The sequence below is a fragment of the Cricetulus griseus genome, chromosome 2 (genome assembly GCF_003668045.3).
Source record: "Cricetulus griseus strain 17A/GY chromosome 2, alternate assembly CriGri-PICRH-1.0, whole genome shotgun sequence".
Lineage (NCBI taxonomy): Eukaryota > Metazoa > Chordata > Mammalia > Rodentia > Cricetidae > Cricetulus > Cricetulus griseus.
Window position 1 is genome coordinate 56,872,726 of NC_048595.1, and position 22,894 is coordinate 56,895,619.

Genomic DNA, 22,894 nt, shown 5'->3' on the forward strand with positions numbered 1-22,894 from the left:
TCATGTAAGTGTAACCTGATGACACATCTCCAACAGCTGCATTGAAATTTTAATAAAAGCCCAGTAAGCACAAAATTTTTTATTATACTTCCATGATACAGTCATGTGGTTTTTAAACATATGCACATTTGTTGCATTGTGTGCTCAAAATGGGGAAAAAATAAACTCAAGAAGGACAAGTGTTCCATGTACATAAACAAGACATGGCATGAATGTTACTCATCTTCTTTAAGTGTCAGTTTTACTGAAAGATGAACATGCATTGTGTGTGAAAACAATTAAGTGTGAATCATCTTTAGTTCCAGCAAGAATTTTGTTGTCAGTGTTTAAAGTTCATTTTTATTAAAATAAAATAAAATCCAGGGGCCTGGAGAGATGTTCAGTGTTTAAGATCACTGGCTTCTCTGTCAGATGACTAGGGTTCAATTCCCAGCACCTACATGACAGCTCACAATTGCTTGTAACTCCAGTTCTAGGGGTCTGACACCCTCAGACAGGCAAAACACCAATGCAAAAAAAATTTAAATAAGTGATCAAATAAGTCACTTAAAATAAAATCCAATAAAATTCACAATTCAAATAAAACAAAGTAAAAACAAACTTCAAAGAAACATTGTTGTGATTGGTTCTTTGGAGCTTCTTTCCAAGAACCTGATACCAAGATGTTTATGTTCTACATTTGGGATTTTTGTTGTGATTGCTATGCAAAGCTTCAATAATCTGTGTCACACTATTTGGGGAATGTGTCATGCATATGACAGGTAATCAGCATGAATTGTGTTGATTTCACTGGATATACCATTAATTACAACTCTAAGTCTTAGAAAGTCTCATTTTGGCAAATTAGGTAATTGTCATACGACAAAGAAGGAAGAGGAAAAAGCTGGAAAAAAAACTTTCTGTTGAATGACTTTGCATGTATGTGTTTGTATTTTTGAGACAGGGTCTCACTATGTAGCCCTGGCTGTCCTGGAACTCACTATGTAGAGAAGGCTGGTCTTGAACTCACCAAAATCCTCCAGCCTCTGCCTCCCAAGTGCTTGTGCAACCATGACCAGCTTAAATGGCTTTTCATCATCACTCACTATTGGAATTATCTGTGGTACACTGAATTTTCTGGTAGAGACATTGGTGCCAATTGATTTCTTAATTGCTTGAAGAATGAAATCCAAATGTCTTAGCCTGTAATGCAATCTATGCAGAATACTACTTAATACATCCTGAGCATACCACTTTATTACCCTGTTTTATGACAAACTGTACACATACACTTAGGGTTTTTTTATCCACTCTCCAGTCCATCTATTCTAACTTTAACACCTTTTCAGGTCCCACCAGCATCACATGAGGTATAATCCATATGATACTTCCTCCAGAAAGGCCACACTGGTCTAATGCCTGAAAATCTGTGGTTCTTTCTGATCTAATCAATACAGATTGTCTTTCATTGAAATTACTGTATGCTTTATAATATGTTTGCATATATACCCTACTTTCTCTACTATAAACTCTTTGAAGGGAAGGCAAAATATATATGCAAATATTAAATGAATGAATAGATGGATGGATGAACATACTTAATCACTTTAAAAAGCCAGAACCACCATTAATTTAACTTATTCTAATTCTACACCTTCCACATGTTTAACAAATGTGCAATCAGAAATACACCAAGACAGCCCATGCATTGATTTCCATTATCTTCCATAACAACTGTTTCATTGACTGGAGAAAGCAAGAAGGGAGGTCAGTGCTCTTTAATAAAATCTGCAAAGATTCTATCTGCTCAAAGCCTGCACTGCTGGGAACGCACTGCCAACTTCCTTTTGGATTCTGTCAGAAGGCTTTCAACCATTTTAATTTAAATGAATCATCTGAAAAATCTATGGCATTTAATACACCCACTTCACAGGGATATGAAATTCAGTTTTTCTTTATGTAATTTAGTTGATGGTGCCAGATAATGTCAAAAATGTTCTGGTTAATAGCTATTTCAAGTTTCATAGAAATAACCAAACAAAAGTTGGATAAATTATTTTTGTGCAGAACTGGACTCACAGATAAGAGCTGAGGCCTTCTCAGGACCATCAGAGCCCGTGAAATACTACAGAATGGATCTGAACTGGTTTGTGTGGTAACCACCATAGAAAAATATATATTTGCAATTCTCCTGCCTAGGCACAGGCATAAAAATGTTTGTTCTTGTTTCAAAAAGGTCAGAGGCATATAGGTAAACAACATAAAAGTCAAAGTAGAAACCTTAGCACCACATCTTTTGAACATAGAGATTGCCAACAGGAAATTTAGTTCTGTGGAAACTTTGAAAACTAATCAAATGGTGAGAAATCTCCACATGTCATTTTATGAAACTTTATTTCTTGAATCTATTCATGTGAGTATAACATAACTTTAGAACAAATGAACATGAATGTGTGTGATTTTGATGGCCTGTTGGGGGGTGTCCTGCTGTATGCTGTGAATATATGTTTCTCTTATTGGTTGATGAGTAAAGCTGTCTTGACCAATGAACAGGCAGGATGTAGCCAGGCAAGAAGTATAGGTTGAGCTACTAGACTAGGACAATTCTGGGAAGAGGGACATAAGGAGGAGTCTCAAGAGAGACACCATGTAGCTACCGGGAAATTAGGATGCCTGGGCATTCTCTGGTAATCCAAGACAATGTGGAATACAAAGATAAATAGAAATGGGTTAATGATTAAGAGAGAGCTAGCCAATAAGAAGCCTGAACCATCAGCCAGATTATAATTAATATTAGCCTCCATATTTGTTTTTTATATTTAATATTTTTTATATTAAATATAAAAAACATATCTAATTTGGGATTAAATGGCTGAGGGACCAGACAGGACAGAAACTTCCATCTACAATGCCCTTTAAGAGTTTTTATGAAGTCCTGGAAATGTAAAAGTACAAGAAACTTAAATCACATATCTTATTCAAGAATTTCATTTTCTTGTTCTTTGTCGTAGGAGACAGTGAGAAGGATTCATATTTGAGGTCTGATAGACTTGGACTAAATTCTAACTACCTGTGCCTTGCACTATATCATGTGAACTTGAGTCAGTCACCTTCTGTCAGCCCTGGCTCCAGCTCACTCAGAAAGTTAAAAATATTCAAGAAACACACACAAATAGCCTACTGATGTTTGACGAACAGTGGGCACCACAGGAATGCTCTTCATAAAATGTGATCATCACTGGCATATGAAGTGCTAATCCTTAGAATTTCTAAAGTAATTCTATCATTGGGAGAACTCAAGAATACTACCATACTTGATGAGGTGTGAGGGGGGCTAGATGATAACTAAATGCACTTCACCAAGAATATGAGCTCACCAAATACTATTTGAGAGCTCAGGAAGATTCTAATTTTTGAAGCACACAGAGTTTACATAAAATATAAGAGTATTTGTCTTATGCCATCAGAGAGAGAATCCATAGACTATAAATATAAATAATTTAATATTTATGAAAAGGTGGTCAGGTACCAAAATATACTTGTTGTTTTTGATCAAATGTGTAACTAAACAAACATACCAGAAAACAATAAAAGACAAGCCACAAATTTACGAAACACCAAATCAAGAAAATGAACAAAAAACAAATAATTTTGTTTCAATGAAACTTGAAATTAAAAGTGCAAGAATGGAGCTGGCTTAGTGCTAGTCACCACTAATTTCAGCACTTAAGAGGTAAAGACAGATGAGCCAGAGTTCATTCCAAGATACGCAGGACAACAGAAGAGGGATGGAAAAGCTCAGGGAGCTGAGGAATAAGGAAGAATACTGTGAAATTAAGTCTTCTGGATATGACATGGCTCTTACGATAATGATCATGCAGTCACTGTTGTCACCTCCATAAATCATGAAAGCAGGGGAGCTAGTAGGACAGAATAAGAGGTCAGCAGGTGTGAGAGAGGGATACAAGAAGATAATGGAGGGGTAAGAGAAATGTAACCAAAGCTGGGATCCAAAAGTTCTATTCTTTAAGTATTCTTGGGGGATTTCTTTGATAATTTAAAATAAGTCCCTTTGCCTTCACCTCCAAAATGCAGCTGTAGTTCCTTCTGAATCTTGCTGAATTGAAGTACAATCCTAATTTTACAGTGTGAGGATACTTCTAGAGCACTTTGTATAACTCAGCAGTTCTCAACCTGTGGGTCACTATCCATTTGAGGGCGAGTCAAATGACCCTTTTATAGGGTCACCTAGGACCATCTGCAAAATTGGGTATTTACAATACAATTCATAACAGTAGCAAAATTATATTTATGATTATATGTATCTGAAATATCATGTATATGATATAACATCCACAGCAAAAATTATTTTATGGTGGGGGGTCACTGCAACATGAGGAACTATACTAAGGGGTCACAGCATTAGGACCACTGGTAGCTGAAAGAAATTGCTTGGTCTGATTAGCTTAGACATAAGCAAAATTATTTTTTGTTGTTATAGTTGGGTATGGCTTTTTGAATTGCCAGTTCCTTTTTTAGAAAGTAACATTTCAAGGACTCTTGACTCCATAGTCCTTTCTACTCTCAGGATTTCTGAGCTACTTCATCCTGATCCATCATTCATAGCATGCACCAGTATTTCTATTGCACTACTCACTAAGACTTTTAGAAAAGGAAATTCTATTAGCTGACTCTACTATTCAAAAGTATAAATAAATCTTAGAACTTCAAATTCTAAATAAGCTGAATTAGTCTGAAACATGCTCAATATCAAAATATGCTGTCGACATCTTCAGAAACAGAATACTCACATGTAATCAAGGAGTAGGCTGCCAAATTCTACATTTCCCTTTTTTTAGCCCAGGTTTATGGAGTTATAATTATATACAACACAATTCATTCTTTCAAAGCTACAGTGTTTTGACAAGTGGGCACACACCTATATAAACACCTCCAAAATTAAGAATCAGAATATTTCCATCACCTGGGAAAGTTTTTTTCTTTCCATTTGTCATCAACCACCATTGGCCCACTCTCAGACCCTCTACCCCTGGATCCAATTTTTGTCTCTGTAAAACTACCTTTTCTAGAATGCAACAAAATGGAATCACATAACATGTGTTATCCTGAATATGACTTTACTTCCCATGAAGTCTTTGAGACTCATCCATGTTGTCTGAACTAATTGTAGTGCATTTCTTTTTATTTCTAAATATTTTCCCACTATATGAATATAACATAATGTATCTTAGTATTCATTGCTCTATGGTTATTAAGTTTATCTCCATTTTGTAGTGTTGTGAATAAATCTTGCATAAAATTTTAAAAGCAGGCCTTTGTATGGACCTATTTGTATTTTTTAATGAAAATCTAGAAATATGGCTGGGTCATATGATAAGTATGTTTCTCTTTCCTTAAAATTGCCAAGATTTTTAAAAATAATCATAACACCTTGCATTCTTGTCAATAGCACAGGAAATTTCCAGTTTTACCAAAATCTTGACATCAGTGTCATTGTCAGTCTTTCTTATTCCATCCCACCATATCTAGGGCGTTATCTCAATATGGTTTGTGTTCCTAATAACTATGTTGAGAGCATTTCCTATGCCTCTTTATAATGCAGTAGCTTCTTCAGTGAAATGCCAACTTAAATGCTTTGCATGTTTTAAGTTGAGATGTAATATTATATTATTAATATTATTATTAGTCATTAGTCATTATAAATTCGTAGATCCATATTTAGCTGCTCTGAGTTGTGATTGTGTTGACTATTAAAGAACATGTCCCATTAATAGTTACCCAATACCTATATGTGTCAAATCAGACAAAAAACATACCATTCAAGGTTAAATTCTGCAAGAACAATATCAACCAAAAGGCAGTTTCCACAAAGACTCTACCCTGAGTTATTTTATTTCCAAACCAGTATGCCACTCAGAAGTCAACTTTGGTACAATTTATACCATTCAAGTAAGTTCCATGAATAGTGTGCCATAGACGTATTTAGCACAGAAGACCTCAAATTCCATATGTTAAAGGTAACCCAATTCTGTTATGCATTATAAGCTTATATCTTATACATTGATAAGAACATTATTGCTTAGAATGAAAACTGAGAGCAACTTTTTCAAGCATTCAACTTTAGTCTAATTAAATCATATTTTTAAAGTCAGTAGACCTCTCTAATGCAGTTTCTTTTCCAAGTTCACATTCATTCATTGGGTCATTAGCATATTACATATATCCAAAATCTGATTTTTGCTCTTAGTGGAATCACCCCTAAAACAAGAATCACCTAGTATTATATTTCAAATGTACAAAATAATACATAGTACAATGTTTACCTGGCATTCAGGGTTACACTCAAAGTGCATAACAAAGGAACAACTTATCAAAGTGTAGGCATAGGGAAAAAATAAAGAAGCTAGAGTTGCAACTATACAACTACAAATTAAAAGGGAGGAGAATAGATGTCTGAATCTCAACAAAGTAAGTAATTACAAGAGCAGTTGGCTGTTAGAAATTTCAAGTTATGCTATGAGTACACAGACAACAGAGAGATACTAATCTAAATCTAGCCGTACATTCCATTTTCCTGATGTTAGATGCCATAGGGAAAACCAGAAAGGAAACCAGATATCAGGAGATGTTCTTTTATTGATGAACTTCACATGGGTGATATGCCCAAGGACTTTGAACAAGAGGGAGAATAGATGGACAGAAATTCTCCAAGAATCACAAAATCATCAAACATGAAGAGATTATAAATGCACACTAATCACTGAAGGATCATATGAAAAGATGCCTAATTCTATAGAAAAAAAAAAACGATAATATGATAACTGTAGATGTTCAGTTGGATAGTCTATGAGAATTTTACATTTGGAATCATAGTGACTCCTTATGGAGAAATAGGACAATCCCAATCCCAATCACCACCACCCCATCCTATCCAGTAGTTGTTGTTTTTGTTTTCATGATGATAACCATTCTGGCTGGAATGTGTTGAGAGCTCAATGAGAGATGAGAATCCAGATTCAATCTTCTATACATAGAGATCTAGATTCCTAAACACAGTTGGAGACTATCTTATCTGAGGAATCTTAAGAGGCGGTCTTTTCTCCAACATAAGTCTTGGCACCTTTGCCATGAATCCAATGACTATAGGTGTGTAGATCTCTTTCTGAATCCTCTTTATAGTGACACATTTTGTTACTAATGCTCTATAACATAATTTGAAATTAGATACAGTAACAACATCAATATTTCTTTTTTTCTCTTTGTATCCATAATTGTTTTCACTATTAAGTGTGTTTTGTGCTGACATATAAAGTTGGTTATTTTTAATTAACTGAAGAATAATAAAATTATATGAAAATTGCATTGAATCTCTATACATCTTGTAATGACCTCAAGTGTTATCCATTTTTCCAGAAAGTGACATAATTTCATTCTTCATGGCTGAAAAAACAAACTACATTGTGTACACATACTACTTTCTCCTTTTTATTTATTGTTTCTTCTATTTTATTTAAATAGCCATCTGCTCAAAGACATCTAGGGTAATGCTTCAACTTGGCTATTGTGACTAGCACTACAATAAACATCAGTGTGCATATATCCCTGTGATAGGTTCCTTCATATTCCTGCAGTTTTATACCCAGCTGTTGTACATGTGTGTCATGTGGAAGTCCCACTTTTAGTGTTTTGAGGAACCATGACAACTTCCATAGTGGCTGGATTAATTTCTATTTTATATATTAATTTTTAATTTTAATTAATGTATATATTAATTTATCATTGATAACATATAAGTGTTCCCTTTCCCCAACATCTTTTTTGTTATTTATTTTCTTGATAGTATGCCTTCTGACTGTAGTGAAATGGAATCTTAGTTTTGCTTTAATTTGTATTTCCACATGTCTAAGAAATGTGAATATTTAATTAAGATATCGTGGATAGGTCCATTTTCCTTGATCTTTTCAGTAAGCTCATACTGGTGTGTAAGAGATCTGCTGGTTTGGGTGTGTTGCTACTATAGTCCTGTACTTTGTTTCCATCTTTACTCTTTTAGGAGGTTTCTCCTGGAGTATTTAGAATCTCTTGCATGAAGTGTCATCTCATTCACATCAAGATAACTTGATTTTTTTAAGATTTCCATTTTAATTTGATGTCTCCAAATGTAAAAAAGAAAGTCAATATTCTTACACCAGTCTACATGAGACTGTCTCAAATGAGACGGTCTCAAATGAGACGGTGTAAAACAATACAGTAACCATTTCTCCCCTTCACCTTTTCTGCTTTATACATTATTGAGAAAAAAAAAACTGGATGGCATGGGCTTCCTGGGAAAATGTCATTTCTTGACAAAAACACTGCCCAGGGCAGTTTCTACTTTTCTGCAAGTCAATTTCTAACTACTTATTTTCTGTTTGTTTTATTGTTGTTGGCTGTTTGTTACTTACGAGGCACATGGAAGTGAAGAGCATAGCGGCCCAATTTTATTTGGCTACTCCACAAATAAGCACAAACAACAGTCTAAGCCCTGCAGACGGCAGAGGGCTGAGACAGCAGACATTACCTTTAGTAGACTCAACTAACTTTAAGACAACTGAATCACCTTAGGCCTTTTCCTCTACAATCTTGCCATCTGGGTTCCAAAAACTAATGAGAAGACCTCAGGTGAAATTTAAAAGTAAAGCTGCATTCTGTAAATGCTTTTCTGGTTGTACAAACTAAAGACAGTTGGTTTGATAAATTGCACTGAAGAAAATCCTGACCCAGGTGATATGACTTAGTCCAAATATTTCTCACCAAAGAAATTATATGAGAAGAGTTCTAGGCTGACTTTTAAAAGGATGGTTGACATTAGCACTGTACATATTTTACATGCCAATACACAGTCCAAGAATTTATGAAATAAGTTCATGCATTATTACCTCTGAGAATGTACATATATTGGTTGTTGGCTATATCTTCACCCTAATTTTTTTCTTACTGTATCAAATAATCACCAAATCTTTGTTGGGAATTAATAAAAAGATATTCTTTTTTAGCTTTTTATTCATAATTTGTGGCTTTCACATTATGCAACTTGATCCCATTCATTTTCTTGTCCCTTCGTTTCTACCCTATGCTCTTGCAACCCTCCAAAAAAACAAAACAAATAAAATTTTAAAAATTTAAGAGAAAAGAAAATTCTTGTCATGGAAGCTGTAGTGTGGTACAGTGAGTCACAAAGTAAAGATATATGGATTTAGTACATTTATCTTTATGTGCAAGTGTTCATTGCAAACAGTCATTGATCTGGTTCAAGTGTCACTGGTACAGTTCAAAGAATTATTGGTCTGGTTTCTGCGACAGTATAGAAATAGAGCTCTTATTGGGACTCTTCTTGGATATCCTATTGTTGTGCTGTGTCTTGAAGACCCTGAAGCTTTGGATCTCCAGGATCAGACCCTTCACATGCTCCAGCAGATTGTAGATGGATGGGGTGATGTTGGCGTGGACCAACTCACAACTCTGGTTCTGGGCCTGGATAGTTGCAGGGTTGGTCACCCCACATGCTCTCCCCTGTCCTCAACACCTGGTGAGATCTTCAGCATTGCCCAGACCAGTTCACCCTCTGCGGCAAGATTCAAGGAGCAGGACCTGTTCTGCATGCATGCACTCAGACCAGCTCACCCACATCTACAGCTCTTACAGCACTAGGGCCAGCTTTACTATGTTGCCCAGGTGAGGTGCAGAGGCCAATCTCCCAAGTGCTACAGCTGGTGAAAGGCAGGGACAGCTGTTCCCATGACCTCAGGGCCAGCCAGTAATCCCACCTGATAGTGGCAGCAAGGTGTAGGGAGTATCTCTCCCCTGCGCACACCACCATATGGTGGATGAGAGGCAGGACCAGCTCCTTACACTCATGTTCTTTCAGGGCAGGCTCACCTGAGCCTCTGTCATCAGGATCAACTCTAATGTGCTGCCCAGGTGAGGTGCAAAACCCACTTTCCTGAGTACTTCAGCTGGTAATGGTGAGGGTCGGCTCCCTTGCCTGCCACATGTGACAATGGGGAAGGTGAGGGAGGGCATCTTTCCCTGACCCTCACTATCTATCACATTACTGACAAGGAGGGCAGGGTTAGCTCTCCCATTCTCATGCCCTCCCAGCCAGCTCACTGGAGACCCCCTCTCCATGCCAAGAGGGTCAGCTCTACTGTACTGCCCAGGTAAGGTACAGAGCCAACTCTCTTGGATGATGCAGCCAGTGAAGGGGGGGAGTCAACTCTGTAGCCCCTATCCTCTCAGCCTTCAGTGGTAACAGGATCCATGGACATAATACACAGACCAGCTGCAGCAGGTTCAGAAACCCAGACATGGGCCCTTGGCAGAAGACCAGGCCCAGATATCATCATAGTCCTGGGTGGCAAAGAGGCCACCTACCTCAGCCCTCTCCTGACTGCCTTCACTTCTTCAGATGGGCCTCTCTCCACAGGACGTGAACCATTCTCTCTCTCTCTCTCTCTCTCTCTCTCTCTCTCTCTCTCTCTCTCCCCATTCCCCACCATATAATTGCTCACCACAATGCCACATGCCACTGTGTTTCCTCCTCACTACCAGGGGCAAGCTGCCCAGAGCAGGCACGTGGGGCTCCTCCTTCTCAGCTCAGTTATAATAGCGCTGGGCCATGAAAAGGTACTGTTGGTATTTAAAGAAATGTATCCACCTCAAAATCCATTTAAAAGGATCATAATTTCCATGTAAATGGCAGATTTGGGATTTTTTTTTTACTTCTTTCTCTTGTCTTATTGCTTTAGCTAAGCTTCAAGCACTATACAGAATAAGAATAGAGGAAGTAGGCTCCCTTGTCTTATTCTTGACTTTAGTAGAAATTCTTTGAGTTTTTCCTTATTTAGTATAATGTTACCTCTAAGTTTCTCATTTTAATAGCCTTTATTGTAGTGATATTTATTCCTTTTATTCATAATTTCTTCAATAGTTTTATCTGATGGGAAGTTGATCATTGCCAACAGCCTTTTTATGTATCTGTTGGAATAATCATATGATTTTTGTTTTTTTACCATATTAATGTCATCTATTATAGTTACTTATCTGCATATGATGAACTATCCTTGAATCCCTTGAATGAATCCCAACTTAGTTGTAGTAAATGATCTTTTTATGTCTATTTTAATATAGCTTATAATAATTTTGTTGAAAATTTTTGTTTACATTCACTGGGAAGATTGGCCTAAAACTTTCTCTTTTATTTATTGTATCCTCATCTAGTTAGGGTATTAGAGTAACAATTGTCAAATGAGTCTGGTAGCAACTCTTCCCTTTCTATTTTATGGAATAGCTTGAGGAACATTGGTATCAGATTTTTTTGAGGGGGGGTTGTTTCGAGACAGGGTTTCTCTTTGTAGCTTTGGAGCCTATCCTGGCACTCACTATGGAGACCAAGCTGGTCTCGAACTCACAGAGATCCACCTGCCTCTACCTCCTGAGTGCTGGGATTGAAGGCGTGTTCCCGGCGGTATCAGATCTTTTTTATAGGGCTGGACTCTTGTTAGTTGGAAGAATGTTTGTTACTGCTTCAGTCTCATTGCTATAGATCTCTATAAGTTGTTTATGTCTTCTTTGTTTAATTGTGGCAGGTCTAATGTGTCTAGAAATGTATTCATTTCTTCTAGATTTTCCACATTTGAAGAATATAGGCTTTCAAGGAATGAACTAATGATACTGTTAATTTCATTGGTGTCTGTTATGTTGTATCCTTTTCTAGTCTTAACTTTTTCCATGGACTTTTATTCTTTATTACTGTTTTACATGCACACACACATTTATAAATACAACCTGCTAAGTCCATTTAGTGTTGGTCATATGTACATGTGTTTAGGGATGACCTTACAATTGGATAATCTATCAGTGAACTTGCTTCTGGAGAAGACTAATTTTTCTCTTGCTTCACAGCCATCACTCTCCTGTAGCTCTTCATCTAGGCATGGGATCTTAAGAGATTTACCCTATCCATGTTGGCAAATCAACTGGTGTTGTCATTTTCAGGTCTTGTTTAGAAGACCAAATCATTGAAATTTCCTGGGTACAGTTTCCCTATCATATATAGAAGACACTATGTCACAATAGATGTCCTGGTCCTCTGGCTCTTATAATCTTTATGTACTCTGAACCTTAGGCATGAGAGGTATGTTGTAGATGTATCAGTTGGGGCTAAGCACCCCACAGTCAGTTGTTTTTTGCATGTTGATGAATTGTAGCTTCCTGTAATGGTGTCTGTCTCAGACAGAAAGAAACTTCTGAATGAGAGGTGGGAGCTATCCATATAAATTCTATTTATTTCTATCTTCTCTATCTTTATTTTTGTTAGTTTAGTTAAGGAAAATTTGCCAAAACTAAAGAGTAAGCTAAACATCCAAACACAAGAGACATTTCAAATCCCAAATAGATATAACCAAATATTAACCTCCCCACAAAATATTATATTCAATATATCAAAAAATACAAAGCATGGTAATAATATTAAAAACTGCAAAGAGGACAAGGATAGTTCAGCAGGTAAAGGTACTTGCCACAGAGACTGACTACCTGAGTTCTATTCAACTGATGGAAACAGAGAAAAGACTCCTGCAAGTTGTCCTGTGACCTCCACACATGCATATATACACACTCAGTCACAGAAAATAAGCTAAATATGAAAGTTATAGGGGGAAAAGACAACTCACTTACTTTTCTAGTTTCTTTTGTATCCTATAATAAAACACTCTCAGCAAAAGCACCTTAGTTGAGGGAGGTCTTCTTTCAGCTTACAGGCTGTAGTCATCTTTAATAAAGAAGCTAATGAAGGGCTTGAGACAGACAGGATGGAGGAAGTCTCCCTGCAGACACAGGCTCAGTTTTCTTTTTTATATAGCCCAGAACCATCTGCCCAGCAAATGGTGTCATCCACAGTGTCCTGGGCAATCCTATATCTATTTATAATCCATAAAATTCTCCACAGACACGGCCACTAAACAATCTCCTAAGGACAATCCCTCAACAGAGGCTACCTTCTTAGACCACTCTGTGCTGTGTCAAGATTACAGATAAAAGTAACTAGGACACTTACAGAGTTAAAAAAATCAGAATAATATCAAGTCTCTCATCATCAAATCTAAAGGCCAAGAACTCATGAAAATGAAAGTGTATTTCAGGCCCTGGAAAGTAGATGACTGTCAACCAAGATTGATATATCTAATAAAGCTGTCTTTTAAATGGGGACAGTTCAAAACAATGAGATTGAAGCAGTAACAAAAAACTCTTCCAAAAAGAAAAGCTCAAGACCAGATGGATTCAAAGTTAAGTTCTACTAAACATTTAAAGAAAAGGTACCACTAAAGATCACCAAGCTTCTCCATAAATAGGAGAAGGAATATTACTAACCTCATTCAATGAAGATAGTGCATAACCTTGATACCAAAACTAGACAAGTACATACAAGAAAAGAAAACTACAGACCAAATTCCCTGATAAACATAGAGTCAAAAACTCTCAATAGAATTATTGTTAATTAGAATCAAGAGCATATTAAGAACACACAACATTACCACAGTGGTTTAAAGACAGAAATCCCATCTCAATTGATATGGAAAACATTCAGGTTCCCTTTACAGTAAAAGCCATGAAGAAACTTGGAATTGAAAGATACATTAAAAATAATAAAAACTATCTACAATACACTTATAGCAATAGTGGACTACATGGAAGAAAACTAAGAACATGTCCACTAGTGTATATAACAAAAAGAATGTCCACATCCTTCACTTTTACTCAGAATAGTCTTGAAATCTTTGCCAGAGGAACAATAGAAAAGAACTCTGAGACATTATTTTCCCATATCTTAACCAGTCCTGAATATTGGTAAAGTTTAATGTTTAGAACAAAGTATGTGAAACATAGTATTACATCACTCATTTAGCTTTTTATTTTTCATTTACTATATGGTACTCAATAACTTATATTAGTTTTTTTCCACAAAAGAGAAAAGAATGTTAACAAATAAATTATTCAAAAAAGAAAATCATCCAGTCAAGAAGTGGGCTAATGAACTGAACAGATACTTCTCAAAAGAAGACATACCAATGGGCAATAAATATTTGAAAATAGGCTGACATCCTTAGCCACTGGGGGAGTACAAATTAAAAATTCTTCAAGATTCCATCTCACCCTAATCATGATGGCTATCATTATGAAAAAACAGTGAAGTTGTGAGGGATAGAGTATCTGAAAAAAGTTAGGGGTGGAGTAATTATGCTAAAAATGAATTGTGTGCACATACCAGAAAAAGGATAGGGCAATAGAACACATGTGCCATGGGAGCAGAAGGGGAAACTCTGCAAAGTAAGAAAGGGAACCAATCAGAAGCTGGCAGAAAGAATGGAGGAAATAAATGTGGGGAGGAGAATGAATTAGAACAAATCACAATGGTACACACGTGTGAAATGCCATAATAAACTCATGACTTTGTATGCTAACATTTAAAACTAATATAAAATATTAAGTCACATAGAGTGACTGGGAAAAAAAGCTAAATGTGTATTCTAATATTACATTTCACATATCAGTGTGATCTAAAATTAAATTTCACCAATACGCAGTATTGTTTAACATATGAGAAAATAATGTTTTAGAGGACTGTGGCTGGGTGCCATCTAGAGAAGGAACCTAACGTTTAAAACCGAGTTACTCTATGGGCCTGACAACAGGAAACAACCATGGGTCTGGAAGACTGAAGTCAATTTTCCACAATTGCAGAAGTAAAAGGCAACAGAGGAGGGCTGGATGTTGACAAGCCTAAAACTCCAATCTACAGAAGGCTCAGCTCAAGCAATGAAGTGTTCAAGAGGAGATAGTATCTCCCTCAGTGCCAGAAGTTGGCTCCATCTTTTGAGAATAACTTGGAGGATGATAGTCCTGAGACTGAGGTTTGCAGGCATATCCAACTCGGTTTCTGTGAAGTGCAGTGCTGTAGAAACAGAACTTTGACCTCTGACCCTCTAATGAACTATTTGATATTTACATCTGCATCTCTCCAGAAGGCTGATGAAAGATTAGTGAATTTTGGAAGAATAAAGGTATAGATCTGCCTGCATATTTCTCAGTGCTGTGTGCCACCCCCTGAATAATCCTCAATGCACTTAAAAAATAAACAGCTGAATGAGAGGGTGGGCAAACTAGGTTGTCTTGGGAGGGTAGGGGAACCTGCCCCACCCACAGATTGCAAGGTTAAATGTGGCCAGCAGGGGCCTCTGGTATGCAAAGAAATCAGATTTAAATGAAAGTGCAACTTATAAGAATGTTTGGGAAACAGAAGGTGTACCTCCAAGAGGACGATTTATAGTTACCGAGGCTTAGATTAAAATAAATCAGAGATATCAAGAAAGTAACTCTAGTAATGCTCCTCAGAGTCCTTCAAAAACAAGGATAAGCAGAAGACAAGGAAATAAAGATCAAGTAGAAATCAATGAAACCGAGACTGAAAGAATAGTACAAAGAATAAAATGGAGAGCTGCTCTTTGAAAAATTAAATGAGACTTGCAAACCTTTAGTGAAACTGACAAAACAAAACAGAGAAAAGACCCAGATTCATAAAACATATGAAATGGGAGGTTACAATAAACACTATGAAACACCGAGGACCAGAAAGTAGTGTTTGAAAGCTTACATTCAAAACTACTGGAAAATCCAGAAGGAAGGATAAATTTCTGAATGCATATTATCAATCAAAATTACATCAGGAATCTATAAACAAGTTAAACCAAACCACAACAAACAATGAGAATGAAACAAAAATAGTTTCCCAATAAAGAAAGACCCAGGGCCACATGGACTCACTGGGAAAACCTATCAAATCTTCAAAGGAACAACACAAATACTCACAAAATTGTTAACTAGAGAAATGGAAGGAACACAATAAGACTGCATATATGAGGCTAGAATTAATCTAACACCAAAATCTGGTTAAGAAAAAAACTATCCTGGGGAGGAGTTGGGGGAATGGGTTGGGGGTGTTGGTTGAGAACATGGGAGGATGGGAAGGCGAGTGAATGGGGGATAGATATTTAAATATGAGTAGTAATTAAAGAATTTAAATAATAAAAATTAAAAAAGAAAAAAGAAAAAACTATACAGTATTTTCCCTGATAAATGTAGATACAAATTTTCTCAATAAAATATTTGCAAACCAAATTCAAGAACACATTGAGAAGATCACATACAGCAACTAAATTGGTTTTATTTCAGAGATACTGGGATGGCTCAGCATACACAAACTAATGAGTGCAATACAGCAACACATAAGAAGAATCAAGGACAAAAATTACATGCTCATTTCAACTTACATAGAAAAGACCTTTAACAAAGTTTAACAGCCTTGGATTATGATAAAAGCCCTAGGCATCAAAAGAACATACCTCCATGTAATAAAAGGAATATACAATGATTCTTTAGACAACATCATACTATTTGTCAAAAATATGAGGACATTTTCTCTAAAATCATGTGACAAATATTTCCTCTCCCTACTTTTATTCAATATAATGTTTGAAGTCTTAGCTAAAGAAATAAAGCAAAATAAACAAACAATAAATATACAAGTAGGAAGGAAAGGAGCAAATCACTGCTATTTTCAGGTGATTCAATTGATTCTGTAATGAAATATCCTAAAGACTTCAGAAGAAAATTCAGATTCCATCAAAGTGGCAAGACATGAAACCAACATAGAAAAATCAGTAGTTGTTCTATAACCCCGTAACAAACTTGTTGAAATAAATTGAAAAAATAGTTCTTCCACAATAGCTTCAAATAACAGTAAAATATCTGGGACTAAATCCAGTCAATGAAATAAAAGATTAAAAGGCTTCTCTAACAAAAATTTTAAAGTATTGATGAAATTGGAGAAGTTATTAGACGATGGAAAGACTACCCATGCATATGAGTAGGTAGAATTAATATTGCAAAATTTATGTACATGGATGTGTATATGTTTGTGCATGTGTGTGTACATGTGTGTAATGGATGAGTGTGGAGGCCAGCAGTCAGTGCCAGATGTATTGCTCAATTATTCTACACATTTTTTCTTAGTCAGAGGCTCTCACTGAACCCAGAGCTCACCAATTCAGCTAGACTGGGTAGGCAACAAGCTCCAGGGATCCTTAAGTCTCTGCTGCCTAAGTTTTTGATTACAGGTACATGCGTGTTCCTATGCCCACCTTCTATGAGTATACCAGGAATCAAACCCCAGTCTTCATGATTGCAAGGCAAGCACTTTATTGATGGAGACGTCTCTTGACTGTATTACTAGGAGAAGTGTACAGATTCCATGTGATCCCAAGGAAAACTCTCACCATAGTAAAGGCAGTCCTAAAATTTTTATGGAATCACAAAAGACATGAAGTATCTCAAGCAAACATACAAGGAGACAAGAAGCAATGGTAGGGAATGAGAATCCTTGATACTGCTGATGGGGTCCCAACCAGTTGGTTCAGCAACTACAAAAAGCACTATGAAGATTTTTCAAAAACCTAAAACTTGAATTTCCATTTTTTAATCCAACTATACTACTACTCCTGGGTATACACCTAAAATGAAGCTAAATCAGCACACCACAGATATACTTACACATTCATGTTTATTGCTGCACTGTTCACAGTAGCCAAGATATGGAATCAATCTAACTGTTCATCAATTGGCAAATAGATTCATCAAAGGAGATACACATACACAATGCAAAGTCACTCAGTTGGAATAAATAATAAAGTAGTGAATTTGCAGCAAATAGCAAAACTCAGAAAGCAGACACAACATTCTTCCCTCATATGTGCATTATATACACATGTACAGATGACAATCACATATATATATATATATATATATATATATATTATATATATACATGAACATGTACACACGCCACAAAGTCTACTTAATTCTGCAAATCCATGAGCATGGGATATCTTTCCCATCTCCTAATATGCTCAATTTCTCCAGTGATTTTTTTTATTTTGTTGTTAAGGTTTTCATGCCCTCACTTAGGTTAATAGTTAGATATTTTGCTGTTTCTTGATGCTATGTGAATGGGATTTTTTCTGATTCTTTTTTAGCATGTAACACATGACCTATAAGGGGGAAGAAATGGTTCTAAAGGGAATAAGAAGGTGTTGTGAGATAAATTTTGTACACTCTGAAGATGTGTGTTTGCCAAGAAGAAGTAGCCTTCTGATGGGTTTAATAAAGAGCAGAATGGCCAACAGCTAGGCAGGAAGTGGTTAGGTGGAGCTTCCAGGAGAAAGAGGAACTCAGAGGGGTGAATCTAGGTGCAGAAGACTCCAATGAGACACTGAGGGAGTTGAACATACAGAATGGAAAAGAACATAGATAGATAGAAACAGGTTAATTTAAGTTATAAGGATCTAGTTGAGAAAAAGCCTAAGCTAAGAGGCAAGCTTTCAGAATTAATGTCTCCATGTCATTATTTGGGGGCTGGCAGATGAAAGGAAATACAGACTACAAGAAGGCAGGAAAAAGAGTGGTAACAGAAAAGATACATTTTGTCTCATACAAAGAATGTAAATTTAACTGTATACATACACAGTATGGATGAGGTAGAAGTTGAAGTATTTTAGGGGAGGAAGGAGACCTGTAAGAGGTGGGGAAGAAAATGGAGGAGGGTAGTGGAAAGGCAAATAGGGGCAAAATACAATGATATATATTATGACAATATCATAATGGAAGCCCCACTATTCTTTTTTCTGTTTTTTTTATTTAAATTAGAAACAAGCTTGTTTTACATGTCAATCCCAGTTCCCTCTCCCTCCCCTCTTCCCCTGCCCCCCACTAGTCCCCTATCCCATCCCCTTTCTGCTCCCCCTGGAGGGAGAGGCCTTCCATGGGGGATGTTCAAAGTCTGTCATCATTTGGAGCAGGGCCTAGGTCCTCCCCTTTGTGTCTAGACTGAGAGAGTATCTCTTTATGGTGAATACCCTATGGGTCTCCCAAAGTCCATTCGTATACTAGGGATAAATACTTATCTACTGCCAGAGGCCCCATAGATTGCCCAGGCCTAAATGACACCCAGGATCAGGGGGTCTGGGTTGGTTCTATGCTGGTTTCCCAGTTATCAATCTGAGCCCATGAGCTCCTCCTTGTTCAAGTCAGCTGTTTCTGTGGGTTTCTCCAGCCTGGTCTTGAACCCTTTGCTCATCATTCCTCCCTCTCTGCAACTGGGTTCCAGTTCAGTTCAGTGTTCAGCTGAGGATGTCTGCTTCTGCTTCCATCAGCTACTGGATGAAGGCTCTAGGATGGCATATAAGGTAGTCATCAATCTCATTATCAGGGGAGGGCATTTAAGGTAGCTTCTCCACTATTGTTTACATTGTTAGTTGGAGTCATCCTTGAAGATCTCTGGACATTTCCCTAGTGAAAGATTTCTCTTTAAACCTATAATGGCTCCCTCTATGATGGTATCTCTTTTCTTGCTCTCTCCTATTCTTCCTGCCCCCTCATGAACTCCTCTCCACTCCTCTTCTCCCCTTCTCTTTCTCCTAACTCCTCTTCTCTTGCTGCATGCTCTCAATTTGCTCAGGAGATCTTGTCCTTTTCCACTTCTCTGAGGAACCATGTATGTCTCTCTTAGGGTTCTCCTTGTTTCCTAGCTTTTATAGCTGTGTGAATTGTAAGCTAGCAATCCTTTGCTCTATGTCTAAAATCCATATAAGAGTGAGTACATAAATTGTTTGTCTCTTTGTGACTGGAAAGTCCCGCTATTCTACATACTAATTAAAATATAAAAGCTATGCCGGAATATAAAGAAAAGATATGGGGAAGCAAGTTGTTTAGAAATAGGCATTTTCTGATTTCTTAGAAGGAATTCCATCCTGTCTATCATTTTTTAAGAAGACATAAGTGTTCAGACTATGTTATTCTTCAGTATCATTCAACAGGAATACTGGTAAAAATGAGCATCATAGTTGTGTCTTAGGGTTTCAATTTCTGTGAAAAAATATCATGATCAAAAGCAATTTGGGAAGGAACAGGTGTATTTCATCTTACAGCTTAGAGTCTATTATCCATGGAAGGGAGGACAGAAATTTAAAGCAGAGACATGGAGGCAGGAACTGATAGGGAGGCAATGGAGAAGTACTGCAGACTTGCTTGCTCTTCATGGCTTGTTCAGCCTTTCTTTTTTTCTTTCTTTCTTTTGTTTTTTGTTTGTTTTGTTTGTTTGTTCTTTTTGTTTTATTTATTCTTTTCTCATACAATACATCCTAACTGCAGTTCCCCCTCCTTCCATTCGTCCCAGTCCCCTACCTCCCCTTTCCCCCAGATCCAGTGCTCTACCATTTCTCTTCAGAAAAGAGCAGGCCTCCCAGGTATGACAACCAAATACAGCATGACAAGATATAATAAGATTAGACACACACCCTCATATCAAGGCTGGTTAAGGAAAATGGTCCCAAAAGCAGTGAAAGAGTCAGACACCCCCTTATCCCACTATTAGAGGACCCACAAAACATCAAGTTAACAACCATACTATATGCAGAGGACCTAGCACAGATCCATGCTGGCTGTGATTGTGGCTTCAGTCTCTGTGAGCCCCTATGAGCCCTGCTTAGTTGATTCTGTGTCCCCCTGGTGTCCTTGACCCCTCTGGCTTCTTCAGTTCTTCCTCCCCCTCTTTTGCAGAGTTCCCTGAGCTCTAAGGGGAAGAACCAGATGGAAATATCCAGTTTGGGGTCTCTCTCCACCTAATGTCACCCTGCCTTCTGAAAATGTCCAGGACCACCTACTGGGGTGGCACTACCCACAATTGATAGGGCTCTCCCACATCAATCATCAGCTGAGAAAATGGCTTGCCCACAGGCCAATCTGGGGGAGGCATTTTCTCAATTGAGGTGTCTTCTCCCTAGATGATTTTAGCTTGTGTCACATTGACATAAAACGAGTCAGCACAACTGACCCCTTGTCAGCTTGACACACATACACATCACAAGCCCACAGACTTTAAAAATTCAAGAACTTTAAAAATTCAGTTTCTTTAAAATATCCAAAGGCTCTCTAAAATTCCAAAATCTCTTCATTGGAGAATCCTGTCAAATTAAGAATAAATCAAATACTTTATTAAGAGGGAAGAACCAGGACACTGACAAACAATCAAAGTATAACTAAAACTAAAACTCGACAGTGTCAAAAGGGCCTCGGCAGTGATACTTGCCCAGCTCTACCATCTGAAGCACAATCAGCTTGTCTCCTGGGTTCAGGCCAGCTCCACTCAGCACCTACTGCAGTCCTTTGTGGTCATCTCAGGGTGCTGATATCTCAAAAACACATGGGGTCTCCATTGCAACAGGGCAGTGGCTTACTCATAATCCAGCCTCTCCCTGCCTTCCTCTCCCCAGCCTTCTCCTCATCTGGTAGCCCCGCCTATGCTTCCTGCCTGGCTACTGGACAATCAGTGTTTTATTCATACCAATAAGAGAAACATATATATAAAAGGACATCCCCCATCAGACAGGTATAGGTTATTATTGTTATTATTTATCATTATTATGTTTTCTATATTAATATAGTAATAGTAGTTGATTATCATTGTTGTGTTGCTGCTGCTGCTGCTGCTGCTGCTGCTGCTGTTGTCTGCCTCACCGCAGCAAAACAAAATAAAAAAGTGATTATTTAGTCCTCTGTTATACATTTAATTCTATTGTCTGGAAGAATTAGTTTATAAACAGTTAAATAGTTATATATCTATAGTTAAGCAGTTATGTATCTATGAGTTTTAATCTCAATTCTTTTTTTTTGGCATTTCCTATTAGAAAAGTTTCTAGTAAAATATCCATCTTCCAGCACACTCTTTTTCTAAAGAAGTGGGTAGACACCAAAGTAGCTATGGAAATCAGTGCAATCCCTGTAGGCTCTTCTGCCTCCCCAAGAATGATGCAACTCCATTTTGACTATTAAAACATTATAAAAGAATGCATCTGTAATGTGTCTTTTTTAAATAATTTATTTATTTTAATTGCATTGGTGCTTTGCCTACATGTATGTCCATGTAAGAGTGTAAGATCTTGGAGTTCCAGTTGTTAGCTGCCATGTGGATACTGGGAATTGAACCTGGGTCTTCTGGAAGAACAGACAGCATCCTCAACTGCTTAGCCATCTCTCCAACCCCCCCTGTAAAGTGTTCTTTAAAGGACTAATTGGTTAGCTTTATTTCAAAAGAAAAACCTCCTATATTCCAGATTAACTTGTAACAAAACACGGTAACGGTAGCGAGCAGATAAATAGGAACCTTACATATTAGAACTGTTCATAGTGTTGAAAATTCCAAAAACATTAACTGCCCCACAATACAACATCCTCCAGTTCTAGGTGGCAGGTCCTACTGTCTTGACTTTCTGATTTTAAAGTCTTCAGGTAATACTACCTCAGTACAGTTCTTAGATATAAATATTTTCTTTGGAGTCTGAAATTCTGATTCAACTGACCTTAACTCATGAATAGTCCCTATGCAAGTTCACATATTTGTGTGTGTGAATGACTTTTTGAAATGTTCCCTAAAATATTTTTAAATGTTACAGATTACACCCAGGAGTTCTTATGTGCAGAGCTATAGCCTCAGACATTTCAATTTGTTGTTTTAAAACGGGACCTCCATAAATGGCCCAAATAGACCTTGAACTCTCTATTCCAGGCAGGGTTTGAACTTGTGACTCTCCTGCCTTCACCTAATAGATATCTGAGATTACAAGCCTGTGTCTCAGGCCTAGGTCCCTAAAACTCCTTTTCACTTGGTATGTCAGTTACCTCAATGAATAGTATATATTTTATTGTATTTTGTCCTTGTTGCTTACTATTCTTTTTATCCCTTAGA